Raw genomic sequence first — 26,277 nt, forward strand, 5'->3', positions numbered from 1 at the left:
ATTGATTGACTTTGCACACCACAGAAACAGTTTCTAATGTTTCAAAGACAGGCTTGGCGTCTCAAAACACCGTTTGTTCTGTTTGCCAGAAATATTTACATTTTTTGTAGAGAAAAGCTTTTTGTGACCGACCGCATACAAGCAGATATGGAAGGATCTCCAATTAATTTTAACCAACGTTGACTGCTTCAAGTTTTTTCCCCTAACTTATAAGATTTATTTTGATGGAACCCTCTTATCTGGAAGCTCCCCACCTCTAATTAAAGAAGAAAGATGTTAATAAAACACACATCTCAGCTTTCAGCTGCTTTCTGTAGAGGACAGTGACACTGAGAATCCTAAAGTTCAGTAGATGACGCTCCAGCACCCCCAGGATCCTGAGAGAAGGCCAATGACGTGACTTTTACCTAGGCAAACCCACTGGGAGCCAAGGGGGTAAGGTATTTAAATTTTTTTTTTTTATGGCTTTAACTGCATTTTTTTAGTGATGGGGCTCCCAGATAAGTCCATCATGCATATTTGGGACCATTGCTTCCAGAGCTTCCCAGAAATGATGGGAAGTCTAAAATGACATGGTCGTCACTAGTCCTGGAGTAGAGGGGAATTCTTCCAATGGGGACACTTGACTTGTTCCTTTGACAAGTGTGTAGGAAAGGATGCATACAGCAATAAAACTTTTGCTCTTATTACATTAACTTTTCACTACTCTATCTGAAGAAATCTGTGAAATATGGGGCAAATATATTAACTCAAGACCCTGAGTTGTAAAGCAAGAAAGCTAACTTACTAATGTTTTTTGTTTTTCATAGGGAAATAATGACCTTGTTTTATTAAAGCCCAACTTCAGGAATTAGAAAAAATCTACCCTTGCTTGCCCTTCCCCTGCCCTGCAAGGGTTAGCATGTACAGATACAGGCATCATTACTTACCCTAACCTCCACTCTTGCTGGCTTCTCCCCAAAGCTCTGGTCTTTTGGGTGGTCCCTTGGTGCAATCACATACAATGCAGGACTACTAACCCTGCACTGTATGTGGTGAGTGTGAACATGTGACCGCAGCTTACGCAGAAGGATGCAGGAAAACAGTTGCACTACTGCGCAAAATAAGTTAAATATTTATCCTTATTCTGGCGCCTCAAACATAATCAGCATTTAACCCTTGCTGTGCAGAGAGGAAGGGGGTTGACCTCTGATTTTGTGCTAGGACCCTGCAGTTTTTAGTTCTGTCTCTGTTTTAGATAGTTTTAGCCCAGATTCACACTTCAGTGTTCATATGACTTTGGAGGGTTATTTGTTGCACTTTTTTTTTTTCTTTGTTTTTCAGGGGTTTTTAAGGTTGAGCACTTTTGTTTTAACCAAACGAAAGCTATTTACTAGGAGGAAGAAACAGCTGTTAGGTTGTAAAGTGTCACTAAGCCCAATATTAAAAAAAAATAATTATATTTCATATCATATTTGGGATTTATCTGTGTGCCTAAAGGCAGCTTTGGCCAGCACATCTCAAAAAAATACATGTCAGTTCTCCCCTGGTCCAGCTTCCTTTTGGATGGTGCCTACATGTGCTTTACACAGTCCAACTGCAAGCAGGGAGTGCTCCCAAGATGTATTACAGGAATACGTTCTCACACCAGTAGCATTGGCACAAAAAAGCACGCTGATACTCCATTCACAATATCGCCGTCCACACAGCACCATCCTGAATGAAGGGACATTTGCGCAGTACAAACAGCTATCGCAGACTGGGAATTATAGTTGTGAGTGAGCAGTGCATGTGACCGTAGTATATGTGTACTGCTGTCACCCACAGGCAGGAAACAAAGGGAAACCAGCTTCTATTGGGGGGCATGCAAAAAAAAATTGATAATGAACAAAAACAGCATTCATCTAACAGCGAGCATTTAGTGAAGCTATAAAGAAGAATTCCAGTTATGGATATTTTTACATAGTTACCTTTGTCCAACTTGGAGCAATGGAACTTTTCATATACAATACCTGGCAGATGCCCCTGGAAGCTGGAAACAACTGCAGTAGACACCACTACTACAGAGATCTCCACTAGCTTACGGGTCCCATGCCGAGCGTCTGCCCTGCTGCTTACTGACTACAGGATGTTGTTGGCTTGACACGGACGCCATCCAGAGATTGGGTTGCATTTTCTCAATGAATGGAAAGTGGTCTCTGATTGGGTGAGGTGGAGATTGTGACATCACCATCCTGCCTCTCCATCTCATCTAATCAGAGACTTTGTATTCATTGAGAAAATAGCTTTCTCTGGCAAGCGCCCGTGCCAAGTGAGCAACCTCCCGTGTTCACGACATTGCAGGGCAGTAGTTTGGCACAGGACCCGGAAGCTAGCAGAGATCACTTTAGTAGTGGGGTCTTCTACAGTCATTTCCAGCTTCCATTAGGGGGGGGTCACACAGGTATGACACATACATAGACCAGGCTGGAACAATGCTATCCATACCTGGAATTATTTAAAATAGAATTCCAGGGTAATACTACTTAAAGTGATTGTAAACCTTCATGTTTTATTTTTTTTTTAAATAACAAACATGTCATACTCACCTCCACTGTGCAGCTCGTTTTGCACAGAGTGGCCCTGATCCTCCTCTTCCTGGGTCCCTTGGTGGTTCTTGTGGCTCCTCCTCGCATTAGATAATTCCCTAGGAGAAGCGCTCTCCCAGGGGGTTACCGGGCGCGCTCAAGAGTCCAGGCATTTGCGTCCATAGACCTGAATGCCGGACTCGGCCCCGCCCCCCGGCGCCCGCGTCATTGGATTTGATTGACAGCAGCGGGAGCCAATGGCTGTGCTGCTATCAATCTATCCAATCAAAAGCCGGAACCCTGTGCCGAGAGGGAGAGCGCGTCTCCGCCGTGGGAATTACGGGGCTCAGGTAAGTGAAACGGGGGGCTGCGGGCCGGTCACTGCCAGAACTTTTTTCACCTTAATGTATAGGATGCATTAAGGTGAAAAAACACGAACCTTTACAACCCCTTTAAGCTTAAAACTGTTTCCACCCCCGTTCCCCCCTTCTAACACCTATACTAACTAGTGTAGGAAAAGGATATGTACCTAGTCTCAGGGAGCTCTGATCTGGTCATGGGATCTTACCAGTGCTGACTACATGGGAGAGGAGAGAGCGATCCAATAACATCTAGAATTCCTGAGCACTGACATCACCCATAGGGTAGATATAGACATCTAAATCTCCGTTGCCTCTACAGCTCGATCTGCATTCTTATTGCACTCCAGAGGCTACAGACAGGTGGTGAGGAAGCCATGCGATGCCTCCTCACTGTCTGTTTTAACCCCGTTTTTGCCAAGCAATGAGGCGCAACTGTGTGCATTGCACATGCTTGCAGTGCTTCCCTATTGACTTGAAGTAGTGTTTGGCGGATTTGCCGCCCGCTGATCACTACGAGTCGAGTCAACTTTGCCGCAGGTGTGAAGTAGAGCATTGTGACCGTAGCATGTAAACACCCCCATCCACTGCCTATTGCAGCTGAAGGGGTGGTAGTTGGAGAGGGGCAAATACATGTCTCAACCACACATTTTTGCATCGCCCCCCCCAGTTGCAAGTCTAAATGAGGCCATAGGCTTACTGTGGGACATCCATTGTCAGCGCTCCCTCCTCTCCCCTGAAGCTGCTGCTACCTGAGAGAGAAGAGCCTAACATGTGACCAGACTATAACAAGAATATGACATCTTTCTTTTACAGGGTAGTGAGTATAGGAGGTAGAAGTGGGATGGGAGCAATTTTAAGCTTATCTATTCTGTAAGGGTGGAATGCCATTTGTAAATATTCTATAAGATTTCCATTGGCATCATCCCAAATATACACCATATTACCAAAAGTATTGGGACGCCTGCCTTTACACACACATGAACTTTAATGACATCCCAGTCTTAGTCTGTAGGGTTCAATATTGAGTTGGCCCACCCTTTGCAGCTATAACAGCTTCAACTCTTCTGGGAAGGCTGTCCACAAGGTTTAGGAGTGTGTCTATGGGAATATTTCACCATTCTGCCAGAAGTGCATTTGTGAGGTCAGGCACTGATGTGGACGAGAAGGCCTGGCTTGCAGTCTCCTCTCTAATTCATCCCAAAGGTGTTCTGTCGGGATGAGGACAGGACTTTCTGCAGGCCAGTCAAGTTCCTCCACCCCAACTTCGCTCATCCATGTCTTTATGGACCTTGCTTTGTGCACTGGTCCAAATCATTTGGTAGAGGGGGGATTGTGGTGTGGGGTTGTTTTTCAGGGGTTGGGCTTGGCCCCTTAGTTCCAGTGAAGGAAACTCTTAAGGCATTAGCATACCAAGACATGTTGGACAATTCCATGCTCCCAACTTTGTGGGAACATTTTGGGGATGGCACCTTTCTGTTCCAACATGACTGCACACCAGTGCACAAAGCAAGGTCCATAAAGACATGGATGAGCGAGTTTGGGGTGGAGGAACTTGACTCGCCTGCACAGAGTCCTGACCTCAACCTGATAGAACACCTTTGGAATGAATTAGAGAGGAGACTGTGAGCCAGGCCTTCTCGTCCACATCAGGCATATTTAAAGTACAAATAGAATTTTGGTTTTACTAGTTTGACAATTTTAAGCAAACACCTAGTACATACAGGTCAAATGTCAGGCGGCTCCTCCTGAACCCTGCTGGGTTGAGCCTTCTGTGTGCAGCAGTCCCCCTAATACTTACCTGAACTCCCTCTCTGTCCAGTGATGTCCACGAGTGTGCGAGATTCTCCCTCCTGATTGGCTGCCACTGCTGTCAATCAAAGTCAGTTAGCCAATCAGGGGAGAGGGGGTGGGGCCGTGACGGGGCTCTGAGTCTGAATGGACACAGGGAGCTGTGCTTCGGCTTGGGTGCCCCCATAGCAAGCTGCTTGCTGTGGGGGCACTGAACAGTAGGGAGGGGCCAGGAGCACAGGAGAGGGACCCGAGAAGATGAGGATCCGGGCTGCTCTGTGCAAATCCACTGCAACAGAGCAGGTAAGTATAACATGTTTGTTATTTTTATAGGAAAAAAAACAAGACTTACGATAACTTTAAGCTCCAATTGAAGTTTGTTGGGGCTAAAAACACACGGTCATGGCCCAAAGAAGCTCCTGTACCTTTTCTGAGCATTGAGAACACATTAATGGCTAGTTTACACTTGCCTTAAAACAATGCTTCGGACAGGCTTTGTTAAAGCTCTCTGAACACTAGTCAAAGCTCCTGTCACTAAATAAAATGGTTACACCTTGCTCTTGCTTTGCTTTGCTTCTGCTTCGCTTCAAAAATTTTACTCCATGTAGCTTTAGTGGTGCTTCAAAGTGTCTTGAAAGCCTCCATAGAAGTCTATGGCAAAGCTCGCCTGAAGCCCCACGAAGCCTCACCGAATCCAGCCCTATCGAAGCTTCGATGGTTAGCTTACAGTTCTGTTTACACCTTGCTTTTGCTTGGTGCTTCGATGAGGCTTCGGTGAGGCTTTGGTGGTGCTTTGATTAGCTATTGGTGGGGCTTCAAGCAAGCTTTGCCATAGACCTCTATGGAGGCTTTGAAGACACTTTAAAGCACCACTAAAGCTACATGGGGTATCATTTTTGAAGCAAAGCAAAGCAAACGCAAGGTGTAAACAGGACTGTAAGCTAACCATTTTACTTAGTGTATGGAGCTTTGACTAGCGTTCAGAGAGCTTTAACAAAGCGTGTCCAAAGCCTTTTTTTCGAAGCAAGTGTAAACTAGCCCTTAAAGCGGAGCTCCGCCGAAATTTTTTTTTTTTTAAAGTCAGCAGCTACAAATACTGCAGCTGCTGACTTTTAAAACACGGACACTTAACTGTCCTGGGCGCCCCGCGATGTCGGCACCCGAGGCCGAACCATCTCTCGGTCCTCGGGTGCTGCCGCCTCCATCTTCGGTAAGGGAATCAGGAAGTGAAGGCTTGCGGCTTCACTTCCCGGTCCCCTACTGCGGATGCGAGAGTCGCATAGCGCAATACGGATGGTCCCTGCTGTCTCTGAGACCCGTGTGTTTCCCAGCAGACAGCGTGGGGGGGGGGACAGGAAGTGGTGTAAATACCCGCAGATTCTGCGGATATCTATGCCGGAAGTGGGTCCAAATACCTGTAATATACCTGAAAGGTGCCAACTGTGACACCGGAGGGGGGGAGGAATCCGATGAGCGGAAGTTCCACTTTAATGTGTGTTGAAGCCGAGGCAAGTGTAAATAAGTGAATGGGGGGCTTAGATAACCTGACCCTGTCCAGAAGGTATTTGGCAGAGGTCTGATGTTATGAAGGTAAGTACAGTATAGTAAAGTTGGGAAACACTGACATAATCAGCTCTGCCCCATCACTTCAGCATGTCCTATACTCAGGCAGAGACAGAAGGCAGAGACGGAGCCTGCAAAGCACACCCACCATCCATTCCGCTGACAGATTGACTTTGTCCTGTGTGCGAGAACATCGTACAGTACACCGTGTAACCATTGTCTTTCCTCCTGTCCCTTAAACATCCCCCCCCCCCTCTATTCTCTTTCCAGTCTGCAAATTGTTTTCTGTTCAGCAAAAAATGGTGCAATCTATTGAAGACAGCATAATTCACCTAGGCTTGGATGTGCTGATGTGAGCACCATGGCTTTACAGCTAATCCTAGTGCTCCACCTGCCTTTCAGTCTGTTTACCAGGAAATCAAGATGTGTAAACTGCAGGAAGCACTATTTGACCCTCATCCGACAGTGTCTCATTACAATAATTGCTAATCTCTGAATAAGACAGCCATGTTCTGAGTGAGGGAGAGAGAGGCAGGGAGATAGAAGGGGGAAGAAAAGAAGCAGCTTGCTCTAACTAGATGCTTGTTGGTAAAACAAGCAGGTCATTGTGCATGGCTGCTGCTAACATGCCTTTAATATAACGTTCTCTTAAGACATCTGCTGACCTCAGGGGTCAGGAAAACCAGGACATAATAGTATGTGCTCTTTCATCCTTCCTTCTAAACTGAAGACATATCTCGGCTTGTTTTGGAGTGCCGTATGGGAAAAAAACATAATGGCTACTTCCTGATTAATCCACTGTCCACAGTAAGCACTCTAAGTTCAGTCTTTCTTTTCCAGACAACTAGCAAGGAGGATTTTTTTTTTCTTCTGTATCTGTTGTATAGTCACCGAGAGGGATAAAGCTTTATAATGCAGTTTCACTAGAAAATGTTTTTTTGCTTTTTTTTTTTTAAATGCTAAAGTAAAGTTTTATTTTAGAGATTTTTTTTGATTTTTTTTTTACATTGTTTTTATATATTTCAGATTTAGATTTTGTATCAGATTTTAATGTATTGGATGTTAGATGTTATTGTATTTGCTGATCATATTAATTTGACCATGAAAGCATCGTTACACTGAGTATTGTATTAGATTGTCTTGTTGTCATTAGCCGGCCACACACGTTACACTCAGAGGAGTAGACGTTGAATTGTGTAGTAATCTTGTGTGTGGGGTCACCTAAGATCAACTCACAGCATTCAGAGGAAGTGTGAAACAGCGATTGTTTGCTTAATATTCTATTTTTTTTTTTTTTTTAATGTAAACTGTAAAATGCATTCAAGAACAGAGTACGATACATGAAATAGGTGTGTGAATTAAAAACTTCAGACAAAAAAAAGTATAAAAGCGAAAAGCGTAGAAAAGAGAAGAGCAGGGCCCTGTCCATACAATTTTTTTTGGAGGAGTTGGGATTGTTTGTTCACTTGATCCAATCAGATTGTGGTCTGTGTAATACGATGGTGCAATTTTGTTTAAAATTTTGCAGGATTGTACAGTCACAATCATTATGTATGTGGGATCATCTAAAATATTCTATATGCGGTTGCTATAAGATTGAGCATTTTTCTGATCTGACCCAGTATCTTGCATGTATTGGGTCTACGTTAAAGTCCTAAAGGTTTGTTTTTATAAATTGTTATTCCTGAAAGCATCTTCGGTATTGATTGTTTCATGAAATCTGTATTTATTTTTTAATGTCACGTGTTATTCTTTTTGGCCATACTTTATTAAATAGCATCATTTAAAAAGCAAATGAGATATTTTGATTTCAATATAATACACTGAACATACATGGATATATCCATCTCACAATATTGTTACTGTGTTTGGAAAGTATCTATAGATATCATTTTAAATAATGGCAGTATGCATTATTAACTAAAGCACGAGACTGCTAACATATCTCCAAACTTTCTAAGATGAGAAAGGGGGACACCTTGTAGTACAACGTATAAGGAGAAGCACCCTCCCCTGACATGCCCCCAGTCACATAAACCATGAATAACTGCAAACATTGATTCTACCCACATGTAATTGCTTTTATTTTCCACTAGGTTATCAAAATATCACTTTTAAAAAATACAGAGGTTGTCAGAAAGGTTTAGTGCCGCATAGCATTATTTGTGTAGGAAAAATAGAATTTTTTATAGAGGTCCATACATTAGACTAATAAGAGGGACAAAAAAGGAAGACTTGGTTTTGGAGAGGGACAATCATTCCTAAGGGGGGACAGTTGTGAGTTATGAGCCAATCTGATGCCAGCAAAAAATGTACCCATTACTAGATTCTAGATCTGTCTTTTTCAACATTTCTACCCAAGAGGGATTCCTAAAATAATTTTCAAGTCTTGGAGAACCCCTTCAAAAACCAATTAACCTTCCCTGGCGGTATGATTATTTTGGATTTTAGGTTCTAAAAGTGGTACAGTTATTTTGCATGGAAATTTGGCGTTTTATATTGTCGGTCTGTAATTCTTAACAATAACACACTTAAATCTGTCCACCAAGAGTCTAGTAGATATCTCGGGTATGATGAAGTTTGAAACACAAAATCATAAATTATAATATAGAAAATAAATAAATATAAATAATTAAAAAAAATAATAATATAATGATAATAAAATAAATTTCCCCATGATTCACTATCGCTCAATTCTGCAAGTGTTCTAATTTACTATCACTGTTTTCTAGCTGGTCTAAAGCCACTTTTGACGTAAAGAGACACTTTTTGGTTGCTATGGACAATCTCAAGTTTCCAGGCAGAAAGAACAGTGTATATAATATAAAACTGCATGCAGGGCATGTGCCAAAGTACTGAGGACAAAAGGGATGTGAAATTATTTCATACAGTACTGTAATCTGTAAGATTACAGTACTGTATGTGTTATGATTTTTACATTCTTTTGAATTTGCCGCCAGGCTCCGCCCCCATGCGTCGTGACGCTCGCAGGGAACGGAGCCTGGCAAACAGAGGCATCGGGCGGAGGACAGAGCCCGCAGACAGCGCGGGGGGGACATCACAGGATCCTGGGGACAAGGTAAGTATACCGCACCAGGATCCTGCAATGCAATCCCGAGTGTGGCTCAGGGTTACCGCTAATGGTACTAAAATTTAACCCCAAGCCACACTCGGGATTACCGTCAGGGAGGTTAATCAGTTGTTATTACGAAACATACCCCTTACATTGGTGGTCAATAGGAAGAATGCCCTCCTTGCATTGTTGATCAGAATGTCACCCTTTCAGACAGCTAAAAAGACCACTGGTGTCATGTTGTTGGTTCTACAGGTGGGGGTTGGCCCTGGAACTATGCAGCCACCATGAGATGGGAAATCAATCAGCCACAGGAACCCCTTGCAACCTGTGGGGGAACCCTAGTTGAGAATGGCTGCTCTAGATGAAAACTGAACAGTTTCATAGATCAGGAGGGGGACATTTGGGTAGTTCAAATCCAGGTGCACACATATGGCAGGTCATTCTCAAAGATATTGGAGAAAAAAAATTGCTAGCCAGTTGGATTGTAAACATGAGTCTGGCTGTCATGTTCTCCAGACTGGACAGATACAAGTAGAACTTTTGTGGTCCTCCTGAAATATCTGATCGTCTATCACTGCAAGTAACTACAACTTCCACATAGATCCTTTAGTTAGTTCTAATTTATTTTATTTTTATTTATTTCAGGTACTTATATAGCGCCGTCAATTTACGCAGCGCTTTACATATATATATTATACATTCACATCAGTCCCTATACCCTCAAGGAGCTTACAATCTAAGGTCCCTAACTCACATTCATACCTATACTAGGGCCAATTTAGACAGGATCCAATTAACCTACCAGCATGTCTTTGGAGTGTGGGAGGAAACCGGAGTACCCGGAGGAAACCCACGCAGACACAGGGAGAACATGCAAACTCCAGGCAGGTAGTGTCGTGGTCGGGATTCGAACCAGCGACCCTTCTTACTGCTAGGCGAGAGTGCTACCTACTGCGCCACTGTGCCGCCCAATAGTAATGATTTGTGTCATATGATTTGCTGAAGAGATTCATTTTTTAAGTTGCCAATACAGGGACAACTTGTCAGCTAAGAAAGGTGATTTTAGACCTTGTCTGCTGATAATCGGACTATTCACACTTTGCAGCTGGATGTTGATGACAACAGATATTTTCTGACAGCTATCGAACAGTTGTGATGAAAGATGCAGTCTTATAAGGGCTACTCTTCTTCTGTTATTTCTGTCATTCCGTATCATTGGATATTGGACACTTGCGCACAACAGTCATATGTGGTTGTCACTGTGGATGCCAGACCAGTGGCAAACTTGGACAGAGATGCTTTGGATGCCCATATTGACAAGGCACAGCCAGTTTTACTGTCTGAATCTTGTTTAGTGGAAGGATTTCTAGCTGACCTCTGCTTTCATAAATTATTTTACACTTCCAAGTCAGAAAACATCCAACATGCTGTGAATTTATGTGGTAATAATATTTGTTGCTATGAGTTGCTTTTTACAACACACAAGTCTGCATTACATCAGATAAAAACACATAGGGTATTATTTACTAAACCTGGAAAGTACAAAATCTGGTGCAACTCTGCATAGAAACCTAAAACCAGCTTCCTGGTTTTATTGCCAAAGCTTGCATGAACAAGCTGAATTTAGAAGCTGATTGGCTACCATGCACAGCTGCACCAGAATCTGAGTGCACCAGTTTTAGTAAATATCCCCCCATAGTTTTGGCTGGAGTTCTGATTTTGGTGGAAAAAAGCATATGTCCAATAAGTTCAACCGCTCAAGAACTCCAGCAATTTTGGTGCAAATGAAGGCAAAACATCCTCCTCTTCCTTTCTCTAGCAACGATAATGGATTTTTGTTCTTGACTCCAGTGGGAAGAATTTTCTAGATCAAATATTTCCATACTGTCCACTAGTGAACTGTGGATTCATTGTAAGGAAACATTTTTTTTTTTACATATAGTTACATAGTCTGGCTCCTCTAGGTTGCTAGACAGGAAGTCAGTCTGAAAATGTTATTCATATAGACCATTTGTTTTAATGTCACTTCAATATTAATTATTTTTTTTTTTTACAGTGTAAGAGTTATTTTAATGTAATGTGGTTAGATCACTGAGATAAATTACATATGTTAACTCTAACAATACGGTAAATGTCTTATATTTGCCCCCTTTTGATCTGTTAAATATACTATTGAAAGTGTCTTATTAAGTGTAAAAAAGATAGCTGTTCACCCAGCCAGAAATCTTGTGAGCTGATAACTTTTTGTGCTCTTTGCCTTTTGACTGTTATCAGTTGCCTTTGGACTGTTATCCCCTGTTGTGGAGCAGAAGGGGGGGTGTTATGTAGTCCCAAAACACCTCCTGTCCTAAGGTGAAAATGCTGCTCAGTACAGTTGTTGCCCTAGGACAGGAAATGTCTTAAAGGTGGGGAAGGGGGGAGCAGGTGCCTGGTTTTGACAGGTACCCGCTCCCACTTCCAGCTGAGTTCGGCCCCTTCCTCCTCTCGCAGCCAGGCCATTTACAAACCGCAGCCCGCTTCACGCATGTGCAGTAGGGAACCGGCTGTGAAACCGTAAGGGCTCTTTCACATGGGGCGGATCAGCGATGATCCGCCCCATGAATATCCGCTTGCTCAGCGGGGATCTCTCCGCCGATCCCCACTGAGCAGGAAAATGACAGGTCCGTCGCTGCACACTGTGCAGCGACGGACCTGTCAGAGCGCCGCTCTCCCCTATGGGGGATCGGATGATGACAGACCGTAGAGTGTGTCGTCACCCAATCCGATCCAAAAACGGATGGAAAAGTAGGGTTTTCCTCCGTTACACTTTTCGGATCGGAACGGGTCGGATGTTAGCGGACATGTCACCGCTGACATCCGACGCTCCATAGGGATACATGTATGTCTGTATTTCATCCGAAAACGGAAGGATGAAAAACGGACATACGGATCCTCCGTATGAAAGAGCCCTTAGGCTTTCCCTTAGCCGAGATGGCGGTGGCAGCACCCAAGAGCCAATTGAAATATTGGTTTGGGTGAGGACACTGCTGGATTCATGGACAGGTAAGTGTCCTACTATTAAAAGTCAGAAGCTACAGTATTTGCCGACTTTTATTTTTTTCTGAGGGAGCCTGGAGCTCCGCTTGAAGGCTACTTTCACACTGCAGCGCCCGACCATTAGCACTAAAGCAGTGCTTTTCGGCCGCTAGCGGGGCGCTTTTTACCTTAAAAAATGTAAAAAGTCCCATTTTGCGGCGCTTTCAAAACGCTTTTCAGGCACTTTGGAAGCGCTGTCCATTCATTTCAATAGGCAGGGCGTTTTTGGGGCGCTATATACAGCGTTTCAAAACCGCCCCAAAGATGCTGCTTGCAGGACTTTTCGTAACGTCCCGCAAGTGCACCGCCCCAGTGTGAAAAGACACACTGAAATTAATAGGAGGTGGTTTTCAGGTGCTATTTAGAGGCTATTTCTAGCGCTAAAACGCCTGAAAACCGCCTCAGTGTGAAGGGGGTCTAATGGCTGGATCACCAGCTGAAAAGAAAGGGGGAAAAAGCCCTCCCCAAGAAAACCAAGGCAGCCCCCTCATCTAAAGAGTGGTAACCTACAAGCCAATCAATTTTCTATTCTTTAGATACATTTAAAGACCTCTGTCAGGTTTTTTGTGCTGTCTGTGTCCCGTTGGGGAGATTGGTCTTCCCTTCCTCTTACAGAGACACAGTAGGAAATATGAAGAGATTTTTCCAAAGCAAAGGAGATATATGCTTTAAGACAGTTGTCCCTAGAACAAGTTTACACATTGAAAGACTTCCCCTTGCCTTTTGCTCCTGTGAGCACTTGCAGTATCCACTCTAATTAATCCTAAATGTGTTCTATCGGGTTGAGGTCAGGACTCTGTGTGGGCCAGTCGAATTCCTCCACCCCCAAACTCGCTCATCCATGTCTTTATAGACCTTGCTTTGTGCACTGGTCCAAATCATTTGGTGGAGGGTGGAGATTATGGTGTGGGGTTGTTTTTCAGGGGTTGGGATTGGCACCTTAGTTCCAGTGAAGGGAACTCTTAAAGTGGAGTTCCACCCAAAAGTGGAACTTCCACTCATCAGATTCCTCCCCCCCTCCGGTGACACAGTTGGCACCTTTCAGGGGGGAGGGGGGTACAGATACCTGTATATTACAGGTATCTGTACCCACTTCCGGTATAGATAGCCGCAGAATCTGCGGTTATTTACGCCACTTCCTGCTCCCTCCCCGCTGCCTGCTGGGAAACACACGGGTCCCAGAGGCAGCAGGGACCATCCGTATTGCGCTGCGCGACTCGCGCATGCGCAGTAGGGAAGCGGGAAGTGAAGCCGCACGGCTTCACTTCCTGATTCCCTTACCGAAGATGGAGGCGGCAGCACCCGAGGACGGAGAGACGCTTCGGCCTCGGGTGCCGACATCGCGGGCGCCCTGGACAGGTAAGTGTCCATGTTTTAAAAGTCAGCAGCTGCAGTATTTGTAGCTGCTGACTTTTAAAAAAAAAATTTTCGGCGGCGCTCCGCTTTAAGGCGTCAGCATACAAAGACATTTTGGACAATTTCATGCTCCCGATTTTGTGGGCACAGTTTGGGGGTGGCTCCTTCCTGTTCCCACATGACTGCGCACCGGTGCACAAAGCAAGGTCAATAAAGACATGGATGAGCGAGTTTGGGGTGGAGGAACTTGACTGGCCCACACAGAGTCCTGACCTCAACCAGATAGAACACCTTTGGGATGAATTAGAGCAGAGACTGCGAGCCAGGCCTTCTCGACCAACATCAGTGCCTGACCTCACAAATGGTCAAAAATTCCCATAGACACACTCCTAAACCTTGTGGACAGCCTTCCCTGGAAGAGTTGAAGCTGTTATAGCTGCAAAGGGTGGGCCAACTCAATATTGAACCCAACAGACTAAGACTGGGATGCCATTAAAGTTCATGTGCGTTTAAAGACAGGTGTCCCAATACTTTTGATAATATAGTGTATATGCCATAGTTTGTAGACTCTATAACTTTCACAAAGACTAAATAAATAAACTAATTTGGGTATTTTTAACCAAAAAAATGTAGCAGAATACTACTTGTGATTATTTGTGAAAAGAATGTTTGCAAAATTTTATAACAGAAACTAAGAAAATGTGTTTTTTTTTCAAAATATTTTGTATTTTTTTTTTATTTATATAGCAAAAAAAAAAAAAAAAAAAAAACAGTGGTAATTAAATACCACCAAAAGAAAGCTCTATTTGTGTGAAAAAAGTATATATATATATATATATATATATATATATATATATATATATATATATATATATATATAAAGGGGTTAAAACCTTCCGGAGGTCAAGGGGTAAATGCAGCTTTAGAAAGTAATACATCACTACATTTTTAAATGCAGGTATAAGTACCTGAATTTGATCTGGTACAGCAGAGCTGGAATGGGAGAGGAAGTAGAAGCACAAAGAGCCATTAATTTAATGTGCTGACAAGAAGCTTGCTGATGGGAGAAGGAAGCAGAGTGACAGAGAGATGAGCTCATCATTGTGCTGCCTCTCCTTTCACTGTCCAGTCAGCTGGGCTCAGAGGAAGCAGGTTTAATGATGCTGCCCATCAGACTGAGGACCTCTAGCAGAAGAAAAAAAAGTACCTTGAAGGAAATCTCTGAACTGAAGCTGAATATTGCAGCAAAAGCTGTTTTTTAAAATATTATCAATAGGTTATTTCATTAGTGTGCGCAAGGGGTGTGCCTAATCCGGTGGAACCCATCTGTATTTCCCTCCTGCAGCAGCTGAAAGCCTGCTTCTCCTTCTCTCCCTTCTGCCAGCATTCAGCTGCTACAGGAGGAAAATACAGGGGATTGGTACCAGTATATGTCCCCCCCCCCCCCCCCCATGCCTCTCCTGTTTTTTTTTTTTCCTGCTCCCGAAGCCCCACTATGTGCTCCCCTGTCCCCCTGTCCTCATCATTTCAGGACGGGTAGCAGGGAAATGGCCTGTAAATTTGTAATATACCGGCCCCTCCCTTTTCTAAATGAACACAGTGAGTGATTGGTGCTGATTGCTTCTTTGTCCATTCATAACTGATGCATAATAAACCGTATTTACTGTGCTTAAGTTTGTGAATGAACAGAATGCTCAGCACAGGCGCACTTCCCATTTATTCACTGTCCAGTGCAGCTGAGATTGCAGAGAAAGGGACCAAGGAATCCGTCCTCAGTCCATTTCTCTATCTCAAAAGTGGGACAACAGGGGTCTGTTTAGCCTCCTGATATTTCACCAAAGCCCCCCCCAAAGGGTCACCTAAAGAAATTGTAAAAAATAATAATAATAATAATAATAATAATGTAAAAAATTATTGCAAAATTTTAATAAATAATAATAATAATAAAAAAACTACTGACACCATCCACTACCCTACTGACACCGTCCGCTGCTCTACTGACACCATCCATGTTTTCATATATTTTAAAATTTTTGTTTACATTTCATTTTATAGGAGTGTGTGTGCCTGTGTGTCTACAGTATGCATATGTGTGTGTGTGTGTGTATATATATATATATATATATATATATATATATATATACATATATATACACACACACACACACACACACACACATGCACGTTTGGGTGCACATCCCGATGAAGCAGGCTGCGCACACCTATGGGTTATTCATTCTCATCTTGTTATTTTTGGCTGCAGTTCTGCTTTAGGTTGGCTGATTATAGTCTTATTTCCCCAGTTCTTGAATTCAGTTTAAATGTTTTTGTTTTTTTTTTCCATTTCAATATGTTTATTGAGTTTTTTTGAGTAAACAAGAGAAATATAAAAAGCTTGTTGTTTGCCCATGCAGGGGCTAGAGACATGTAAAAATTAGCAAAGATCAATATCGTTCACAATTATCCCGTAACATAGTGAAAATAGGAGATGATATAAAAAAAATAACTACTGCATAAAGTACCCTGTCCCCAAATTCGTCGCCGAAGGGGAGGCTCTTCTCCAGCACCCCCCCTCCATAGGAGGCAATGGTAAGAGTCAGAATAGTGAGAATAGCGAGAAGAGCAAAAAGGCAGAGAGAAGGGGGTCACAGATAGGAGAGGGGGAAAGGTAATGGAGGATCTCGGACGCGGCGCCTCACAGAAGGGAGTCAGACAAGGCCCAAACAGGATGCTTAAAGTGTGGGAAACTCATAAGAGATCCATGGCTCCCAAATTTTGAGAAATTTGACGTGTGAATCATTCACAATATTGGACATTCGTTCCTGGAGTAACATAGCAGTCATGCGTGTCCTCACCCCTTGGAAAGTTAGGGAAAGTTACTCGTTGGGTCTTCCAGGCTTGAGCTATAGTTCGTTTAGCCGCTATAAAGAGATAAGTGGCCAGTTTCTGCTGAGGAGCGAACAAACCAGGTATTAGACAATGTAATAGGGCTAGCCTAGCATCCCTTCGGACTGTTAGATGGAAAAGTGTCTGCAGTAATCCAAAAACTCTAGACCAAAACCCTACCAGTCTTGGGCAGGACCACCAGGTGTGTATGGCATCACCCCGCTGTCCACAGTTGCGGAAGCATCTATCAGTACTGCCCGGGAAGGCCTGAGCCGTGCGGACCGGGACCCAGTACCATCGGAATAGGACCTTATATGCTGCTTCTAAGGTGTTTGTATTAAATGAGCATTTGGCTACCATTTTCAGTTTAAATGTTTTAAATAACTGGAATATTGCTTTGTGATGTCATAGTAGATTCATCCCAAGGTGATACTTTCATTATCTAAAGAAAAATGTTCACCTTACTCCTTGTGATTCATTTTTATTATTATATCGCAGTAGTCAGTATGTTCCTTTTTCCGTAATATCTTTCAAAAATAGATTTTTGTGAACTGAAAAAATATGTAATTTTAAATAAATTTGTTACACCAGATTAGTATTTTTTATTACTGCTTCTCTCATTACAACCATTATCGTTCCTAAAGGTCCATGGACATTCTATGGCAGAGCGAGTTGTCACCATAGGAGAGTAAAAACAAAATGGAAGATTTATTGTAGAAAATGAGAGAAGCCAGGAGGCTGCCATTTACCTTTATCTGAAAATGCCGGTTTTCTGGCTGTTCTCTTTACTCAATAATTGTATTCCCTAACCCAGAGAAAACACGCAGATAAGGACTCCTTACTTTCTTCTGATTTGACTCCAAGGTATTGAAGCTGATGGCTCGGCATGACATATAAAATATAGCATCCCAATATTTCTCTCATAACAGGTTTACTTTAGAATTGTCGGTATATGTTGAAGAGATAATTCTGTATGGTTAATCCATCTTTTATTTAATGCTGAAGAAAATACAATAAACAGGACTGAAACTCCTTAATTATTGAGAACATAGCCAGGTATTCCTTGGAGGGCTTTACTGCTGGAGTCCCTAAAATATCAGAAGTCAGTTGGAGATCCAGACCACCAACATCTGACTGTGAATGAAATACCAGTGTGCGATGGAGTGTACTTTTTAAGCAAATTTATAGTCCTTGTTTCTTTAAAGTCATGAAAGTAGTGAACGTTAGCTGATCCCCTAAAGATATTTTCTTTGACCACTGCTTTGGGGATCCTATGGCCGGTAAGTTGTCAAAATGGCTAAGCATTTTGATCATGTGATCTCTGTTAAAGTTTTAGATTAGCTGGTTCTCCCTTCCCGTGCCCCTCACTGTCCTCCTTTTCCGTGACCACCACTGGTGACCAGCACTGGTCCTCCCTTTCAGTGACCAGCGCTTAGACATATGACTGGCCACCATGGGATCCTAGAGAAGTAACTTTTGCAAACCTTGAATGTATTTCAGCTTTTACTACTTTTTATAACTTGTACAGAATAAAAACTGATTATACTGGTAGTTAAAGCGGAACTTCATTCTCTCAATCAACATTGACTATTTTAATCTGTATCAGTGATGGCGAACCTCGGAACCCCAGAAGTGTGAACCCAGCCTCAAACAAGTAAATATGATATAATTTACTAATGCTAGCAGTATATAGATCAGTGATGGCGAACCTTGGCACCCCAGATGTTTTGGAACTACATTTCCCATGATGCTCATGCACTCTGCAGTGTAGTTGAGCATCATGGGAAATGTAGTTCCAAAACATCTGGGGTGCCAAGGTTCGCCATCACTGATCTATATACTGCTAGCATTAGTAAATACATAAGAAATTATATCATATTTACTTGTTTGAGGCTGGGTTCACACTGAGGAGAGGAGTGGCTCACAGCAGGGGGTCCGGTGCGTATCCATTTACCGTTTCAGGTCCGATTTCAGCCCGAATTGGCTGAATTCTGACCTGAAACTGACCAGAAAACACACAGGGCTCCTGTGCTATTTGCACCGGAGCCGCTCCGGAGATGTGTGAACTGACTCCATAGAGAGCCGGTCACAATCTCCTGAAATGCGAATTGGATGCAGTAAAACCCGCATCCAATTCGCACTAGTGTGAACCCAGCCTTAAAGATTTTTTTTTACATTTCTTCCTGGTTTCCATACTTAGGCAGATTATGTCATACATCCCAGGAGTCCTCAGGAGGAGGGAGGAGGGGCTTTTTCAGCTAAGCACACCCTTCTGCCCGCATGCCTGAGCTAAGAGCAGATGGATTCCAGGAAGTAAATGCTACAGGATTCAGCTGCCCTTACACTAGATGGCTGCTGCCAAAAATGTTAGGGAATGTTTCCCAACGTGATTTCTCAGCAGAATAAAGCATGAAGACATGTATGAATAGCTGGGGTTTGAATGTTAAGAATGAATTAAACTGTATTTTTGTAGTGCTCAGATGCTGCTTAGTTCTGCTTTAACTTGCTCTTGTAGCACTTAGACCCCTTTCACACTGGGGTGGTTTGCAGGCGTTATTGCGCTAAAAATAGCGCCTGCAAACCGACCCAAAACAGCCGCTGCTGTTTGTTCAGTGTGAAAGCCCGAGGGCTTTCACACTGAAGCGGTGCGCTGGCAGGAGAAGAAAAAAACTCCTGCAAGCCGCATCTTTGGAGCGGTGAAGGAGCGGTGTATTCACCGCTCCTAAACCGCTCCTGCCCATTGAAATCAATGGGACAGCACTGCTATACCGCGGCAATACCGCGGCTATAGCCGCGCTATACGAGCGGTTTTAACCCTTTTTCGGCCGCCAGCGGGGGGTTAAAACCGCACCGCTAGCGGCCGAATACCACGGTAAAGCAGCGCTATAAATAGCGCTGTTTTACCGCCGACGCCCCCTACCGCCCCAGTGTGAAAGGGGCCTTACAGATAACTGAAAAGTCTCTGAAAAGTGGGGTACATATTTCTGTAATGATTGACCAGCTTCTGTGGTTGTTGCCCTTGGCCCATCTCTCATGCCTCATTGTTGGTTAGTGAGGCTACAGTGACCTTGATAGGACAATAATGAAGCACAGTAGCACACCTCCCAACTTTTTGAGATGGGAACGAGGGACACCTATTAGCAAAGGTATATAGGCATAGGACACACCCCCGTAATGCCACTTAAATTAGAATTATACAAAAAAATGATTAGAACAAATTGATCCTGTCTCTTCAACGCTGGGTTCACACTAGAGCACGGAGCGGCTCACAGCAGGGGGTCCGGTGCTTCTCCATTTACGGGTTCAGGTCAGATAGCCTGAATTTTGGGCTGAATTCAGACCTGAAACGGACCAAAAGATGCACAAGATTCCTGTGCAATTTGCACCAGAGCCGCTCCGGGGATGTGTGAACCGGCTCCATTGAGAGACTGTCACAATCTCCTGCTATGCAAATTGGATGCGGAGAAAACCGCATCCAGTTCGCAATAGTGTGAACCCAGCCTCAAGCATGAATAATAGCACAGAGCTTGTGCCGTGTCATTTGGCCCCCTGTATCACCTGAAATACCTGGTTAATTCTGCGTGATTCTGCCCTCCCCTCTGTAAACTGACCACGGTTTATCATGGTTGCTTAGCTCTGACACCGTGGTCAGTTTACGTGCCTCCGTCATCCGCAGCTCTCCTCTGTCCTCCTCTCCCCGTCTCTCCCTGCCTGTCAGCTCGTGACAGTGCCCACCCCCTGCTGCTATAATAACTTTCTCATTTTCTGGCAATCCCCTGTGTTAGATAATGCAATGTCTCCAGTGTATATGCCTTATTTAAAAAAATGCCTCTGTATAACTTATTTCTGAGCACCACTCGGCACCTCTCTCCTCCTCTCCTCTCCTCCTGACTGACGTCAGCGGGGGATTCTCGGCCCCTCCCACTGTAGCTGTCAGATCATGAGAGGCGGCCGGTCTTCTGAGCACGGAGCGGCGCTCGGAAATAAGGTATACAGGGGCATTTTTTTAATAAAGCATATACACTGGAGACATTGCATTATTTAACACAGGGGATTGCCAGAAAATGATAAAGTGGATTTACACCCACTTAAAGCCCTAAAGTGATTTTTTCCCCCTTTATACTGGCTTTATTGAAATTTAAAAATGCAGCAAGTTAGAAATTGGATGAAAAGTTTAGCACTGGGAAACACTTTTTGAAAGATAAAAAATGCATTTTATATACAACTATATAGATCAGACCAAAATGAGGGACAGTTGAGGAGGAAAGAGGGACAGAGGGACTTTGTTCCAAATCAGGGACAGTCCCTTGAAATCAGGGACAGTCGGGAGCTATGCAGTAGAGCACAAAGTCTGTATGCCAAGTTTAGCACCCAGCAGTACAGGTAAAATTTATTTTTTTAACCACTTGCTGACCGCTGCACACCGATATATGTCGGTACAATGGCAGCGGTGGGCAAACTTGTACGTCCCCTTTAAAAGGCGGGGATAGCAGGCGCGCACCCGCCGCATACAGCGTGACTGTGCCCGCGGGACCGGCAGACTCAATGTCCGCCAGTCTCCCGGCGATCGTGTCATGGAGCTTCAGATCGGGGAAGTGCCTATGTAAACAAGGCATTTGCCCATTCTGGCTTGTGTCATGACAGAGATCACTGTTCCCTGTCATTGGGAGCAGTGATCGCTGTCGTGTGACTAGTAGCCCATCCCCCTCACAGTTAGAATCACTCCCTAGGACACACTTAACCCCTTCATCGCCCCCTAGTGGTTAACCCCTTCACTGCCAGTATCATTTACACAGTAATCAGAGCATTTTTATAGCACTGATCGCTGTATAAATGACAATGGTCCCAAAATAGTGTCCGATGTGTCCGCCATATTGTCGCAGTCCCGATAAAAATCACAGATCGCCGCCATTACTGATAAAAAATAATTAATAATAAAAATGCCATAAAACCATCCCCTATTTTGTAGACGCTATAACTTTTGCGCACACCAATCAATATACGCTTATTGCGATTTTTTTTTACCAAAAATATATAGAAGAATACATATAAGCCTAAACTGAGGAAAAAAATTGTTTTTTTATATATCTTTGGGGATAGCAAAAAGTAAAAAAGTCTAAATATTATATTATATATAATATATTATATTATAAAAATATTGCATTTTTTTTTCAATGTTGTCCCTCTTTTTTTTATTATATTTTAAAGCAGGCCCCTTAAGATACGTCTACCTTTCCAACATACTCATCTCCATAATTTACTGCTGAAACCTTCTGAAAGTCAGCAGGGCTTGACATGCTCCTCCCCACTCCCCCACCTGACGGCACTTTTTTTAACCTTTTTGGGTGAATTGTCTTTTGTAATGTGTTTTATACCCAGAAGTTGGACTCCTCTGACAGATGGGACAGTAGGAAAGCATAGTAAAAATAAGAACTAGCCCCTATAGTATCAGCTATTCAGTGGATGTGTTACTTTAAATATTTTTCTCAGAGATCAAAGTTGCTGTTAAGACAACAGCGTGGGCAGGTCAGGGTGTTTCTTGTTTTAATTGTGTTATCACGTTGACTATAGATCTTGTATCACGCTCATTGCATGCCTGCAATGTCTCCTATAACTTTTTCCTTTTCATGCCTACATTCTTTAAAGAAATCCAGAGTGGAAACATGACACACAGATCTGTCCCAACCCGCTGCTTGTGAATAAATATATTGAGTGTTTTGTTCTCATGTTCCTCCTGTTAGTCACAGCCCAGCACACTTTTATGGAAACCAATAGTGACAGTGATACAGACACATGCCAGCCAAGATACAAAGGAGAAAAAAGAACATAAAAACCATAAAGCAATTCCTCTTCCTCCCATAATGGAGAATACCCTGTTGCAGTCAGGGTATTACTTGTTGCACATCAGAGCAAAATGTGGCAGCTCGAAACTTTTTTCATGTGAATAAGTAGTTCTCCCAAAAGTAATGAGCATTTTTGTTTCCAGAGGAGGACAATCAGGACAGCAGCACTGCAATATTATATTCATCCCTATGGTCCCATCAAGCTATGAAAACCCATTGCAGTCAATTTATAAAGTCAGTTCAACAACTGCACACGGCACTTGCTCAGTCCGACAATTACACAGAGCACTTGCTGAGTCCGAAAATTACACAGAGCACTTGTTCAGACCAACAATTACACAGGGCACTTGTTCAGTCCAACAACTGCACACAGCACTTGCTCAGTCGTACAATTACACAGGGCACTTGCTCAGTCCCACATTTACACAGGACACTTGCTTAGTCCAACAATGTTTCATGTGAATAAGTAGTTCTCCCAAAAGTAATGAGCATTTTTGTTTCCAGAGGAGGACAATCAGGACAGCAGCACTGCAATATTATATTCATTACTATGGTCCCATCAAGCTATGAAAACCCATTGCAGTCAATTTATAAAGTCAGTCCAACAACTGCACACGGCACTTGCTCAGTCGTACAATTACACAGAGCACTTGCTCAGTCCGACAATTACACAGAGCACTTGTTCAGACCGACAATTACACAGGGCACTTGTTCAGTCCGACAATTACATAGGGCACTTGTTCAGTCCGACAATTACACAGAGCACTTGCTTAGTCCAACAATTACACAGAGCACTTGCTCAGTCTAACAATTACACAGAGCACTTGCTCAGTCCTGCAATTACACAGAGCACTTGCTCAGTCCGACAATTACACAGGGCACTTGCTCAGTCCCACATTTACACAGGACACTTGCTTAGTTCAACAATTACCCAGGGCACTTGCTCAGTTCGACTATTACACAGGACACTTGTTCAGTCCGACAATTACACAGGACACTTGTTCAGTCCGACAATTACACAGAGCACTTGTTCAGTCCGACAATTACACCAGGCTCAGTCATAGAATTGCACGTGGCACTTGCTCAATCATATAATTGCACAGGGTACTGGCTTAGCCCTGGTGTCAGTTAGTAGCAGTCACTGAATACGGCCCATGTGCAGAGGAAAAACCCAAGTCCCTACTGATTACCAAGATGTTTTAGTTCTGAGCGGACCCTTGTGGATTTACTCATTGCCCAGTCATTGGGATCAAGTGGCAAGATATCAGAACTCCAAGTTCAGGCCCACTCCTGATGTTACAAAACTAAATAACCGTGTCACACTAATAAAGGTGTTGCAGAAACACAGACCCACTACAGGGCACATAGGACACTTAAAAGGGGTTGTAGAGTCAGAAGATTTTTTATCTTAATGCATTCTATGCATTAGGATAAAAAGCCTTCTGTGTGCAGCAGCCCCCCACGGCCCCCCTAATACTTACCTGAGCCCCATCTCTGTCCAGCGACTCTCCCTCCTGATTGGCTGAGACACAGCAGCGGTGTCATTGGCTCCCACTGCTGTCAATCATAGTCAGTTAGCCAATCAGGAGAAAGAGGGGGCCGTGGCTCCATGTCTGAATGGACACAGGGAGCTGTGACTCGGCTCGGGTGCCCCAATAGCAAGCTGCTTGCTGTGGGGGCAACCAACAGGAAGGAGGGTCCAGGAGCACAGAAGAGGGACCGAGAAGCTTCACAGGTTGCCACTGGAGTCCTCTTCCACTCCTCCATGAGGACATCACGGAGCTGGTGGATGTTAGAGATCTTGCTCTCCTCCACCTTCCATTTGAGGATGCCCCACAGATGCTCAATAGGGTTTAGGTCTGGAGACATGCTTGGCCAGTCCATCGCCTTTATCCTCAGCTTCTTTAGCAAGGCAATGGTTGTCTTGGAGGTGTGTTTGGGGTCATTATCATGTTGGAATACTGCCCTGCGGCCCAGTCTCCGAAAGGAAGGGGATCATGCTCTGCTTCAGTATGTCACAGTACATGTTGGCATTCATGGTTCCCTCAATGAACTTTAGCTCCCCAGTGCCGGCAGCACTCATGCAGCCCCAGACCATGACACTCCCACCACCATGCTTGACTGTAGGCAAGACACGCTTGTCTTTGTACTCTTCATCTGGTTGCCGCCACACACACTTGACACCATCTGAACCAAATAAGTTTATCTTGGTCTCATCAGACCACAGGACTTAGTTCCATGTCCTTAGTCTGCTTGTCTTCAGCAAGCTGTTTGCCGGCTTTCTTGTGCATCATCTTTAGAAGAGGCTTCCTTCTGGGATGACAGCCATGCAGACCAATTTGATGCAGTGTGCGGCGTATGGTCTGAGCACTGACAGGCTGACCACCCTAGCCTCTGCAGCAATGCTGGCAGTACTCTTACGTCTATTTCCCAAAGACAACCTCTGGATATGACGCTGAACATGTGCACTCAACTTCTTTGGTCGACCGTGGGGAGAGCCTGTTCTGAGTGGAATCTGTCCTGTTAAACCGCTGTATGGTCTTGGCCACTGTGCTGAAGCTCAGTTTCAGGGTCTTGGCAATCTTCTTATAGCCTAGGCCATCTTTATGTAGAGCAACAATTCTTTTTTTCAGATCCTCAAAGAGTTCTTTGCCATGAGGTGCAATGTTGAACTTCCAGTGACCAGTATGAGAGAGTGAGAGCGATAACACCAAATTTAATACACCTGCTCCCCATTCACACCTCAGACTTTGTAACACTAATGAGTCACATGACACGGGGGAGGGAAAATGGCCAATTGGGCCCAATTTGGACATTTTCACTTAGGAGTGTACTCACTTTTGTTGCCAGCGGTTTAGACATTAATTGCTGTTTGGTTATTTTGAGGGGACAGCAAATTTACACTGCTATACAAGATGTACACTCACTGCTTTACATTGTAGCAAAGTGTCATTTCTTCAGTGTAGTCACATGAAAAGATATAATAAAATATTTACAAAAATGTGAGGGGTGTACTCACTTTTGTCAGATACTGTAAATACATTTAGTTCTTTCAAACTGACCTGGCGGATGATCTCTTTCTAACACTTTTCTTTAACACCCTTTTTGTACATACATACATAGTGTGCAACAAATCTTTATATAACAACTTGTTTTTTTTGTAAAAAAAAGAAAAAAAAAAAGAATATTTTTTCCCAATAAAAACACTCAGTTCAAAATTTCCATCAGGTAATTTGTTTCTTTCTTTGTCTCAGTGCTTTGATTTTTTACTTATACCTAAAATAAAAAATATTTCTGCATTGTATATTTTGAAGTGCTTTAGATGCCCGTGAAGCAGAGGTCAGTTGGCAGATGGTATGCCAATATGCCAAAAAGTCCTTTAGTTATTGTCAACATTTTTGGTCTTTTTTTTTTTACCAAGTTATTGATGTCATTTTTTCCTGTGGATCTTTTTTTTAATCTGATTTTTATTGCCAGCTATGAAACTGATGTTTTTCAAAAAAGCATTTGTTTCTGAACGTTTTTGGGGCTGAAAATAGCTCTGTAATTATTTTCATAGGAGAAAGAATGAAACTGCTTCTCTTGATTTCATTTCTATAACCTTCGCCTTAATGTTTTCATCTAATTAGTGGTTTCAGTGAATTTTAATGGTTCATAGCTGCCGATTTATTTTATCTCACGTTTCTATGTTGCTTACACTTATAATTACTCCATATTTAATCTGCCCACTTTGCTGTTCCGCTTTTAATTTAATAAAGCAACCTAAGTATTTTTTTTTTTCA

At 43.3% G+C, this 26,277-nt stretch overlaps 1 protein-coding gene across 20 annotated transcripts in view; it reads left to right on the plus strand.

Annotated features, from left to right (window-relative positions):
* BAZ2B (bromodomain adjacent to zinc finger domain 2B) overlaps nucleotides 1-26,277 on the plus strand; it is a 441,294-nt gene that overhangs the window by 179,332 nt on the left and 235,685 nt on the right. For 2 of the 20 annotated variants that reach the window (XM_073634082.1, XM_073634087.1), the window contains exon 1: nucleotides 6,729-7,066. The exons of the other annotated variants lie outside the window; for them this stretch is intronic. The gene's annotated coding sequence lies outside the window, so the exon portion shown is untranslated. Of the gene's footprint in view, nucleotides 1-6,728; nucleotides 7,067-26,277 lie in introns of those variants that run through there. 20 annotated transcript variants of the gene reach the window in all.

The sequence above is a fragment of the Aquarana catesbeiana genome, linkage group LG06 (genome assembly GCF_042186555.1).
Source record: "Aquarana catesbeiana isolate 2022-GZ linkage group LG06, ASM4218655v1, whole genome shotgun sequence".
NCBI lineage: Eukaryota > Metazoa > Chordata > Amphibia > Anura > Ranidae > Aquarana > Aquarana catesbeiana.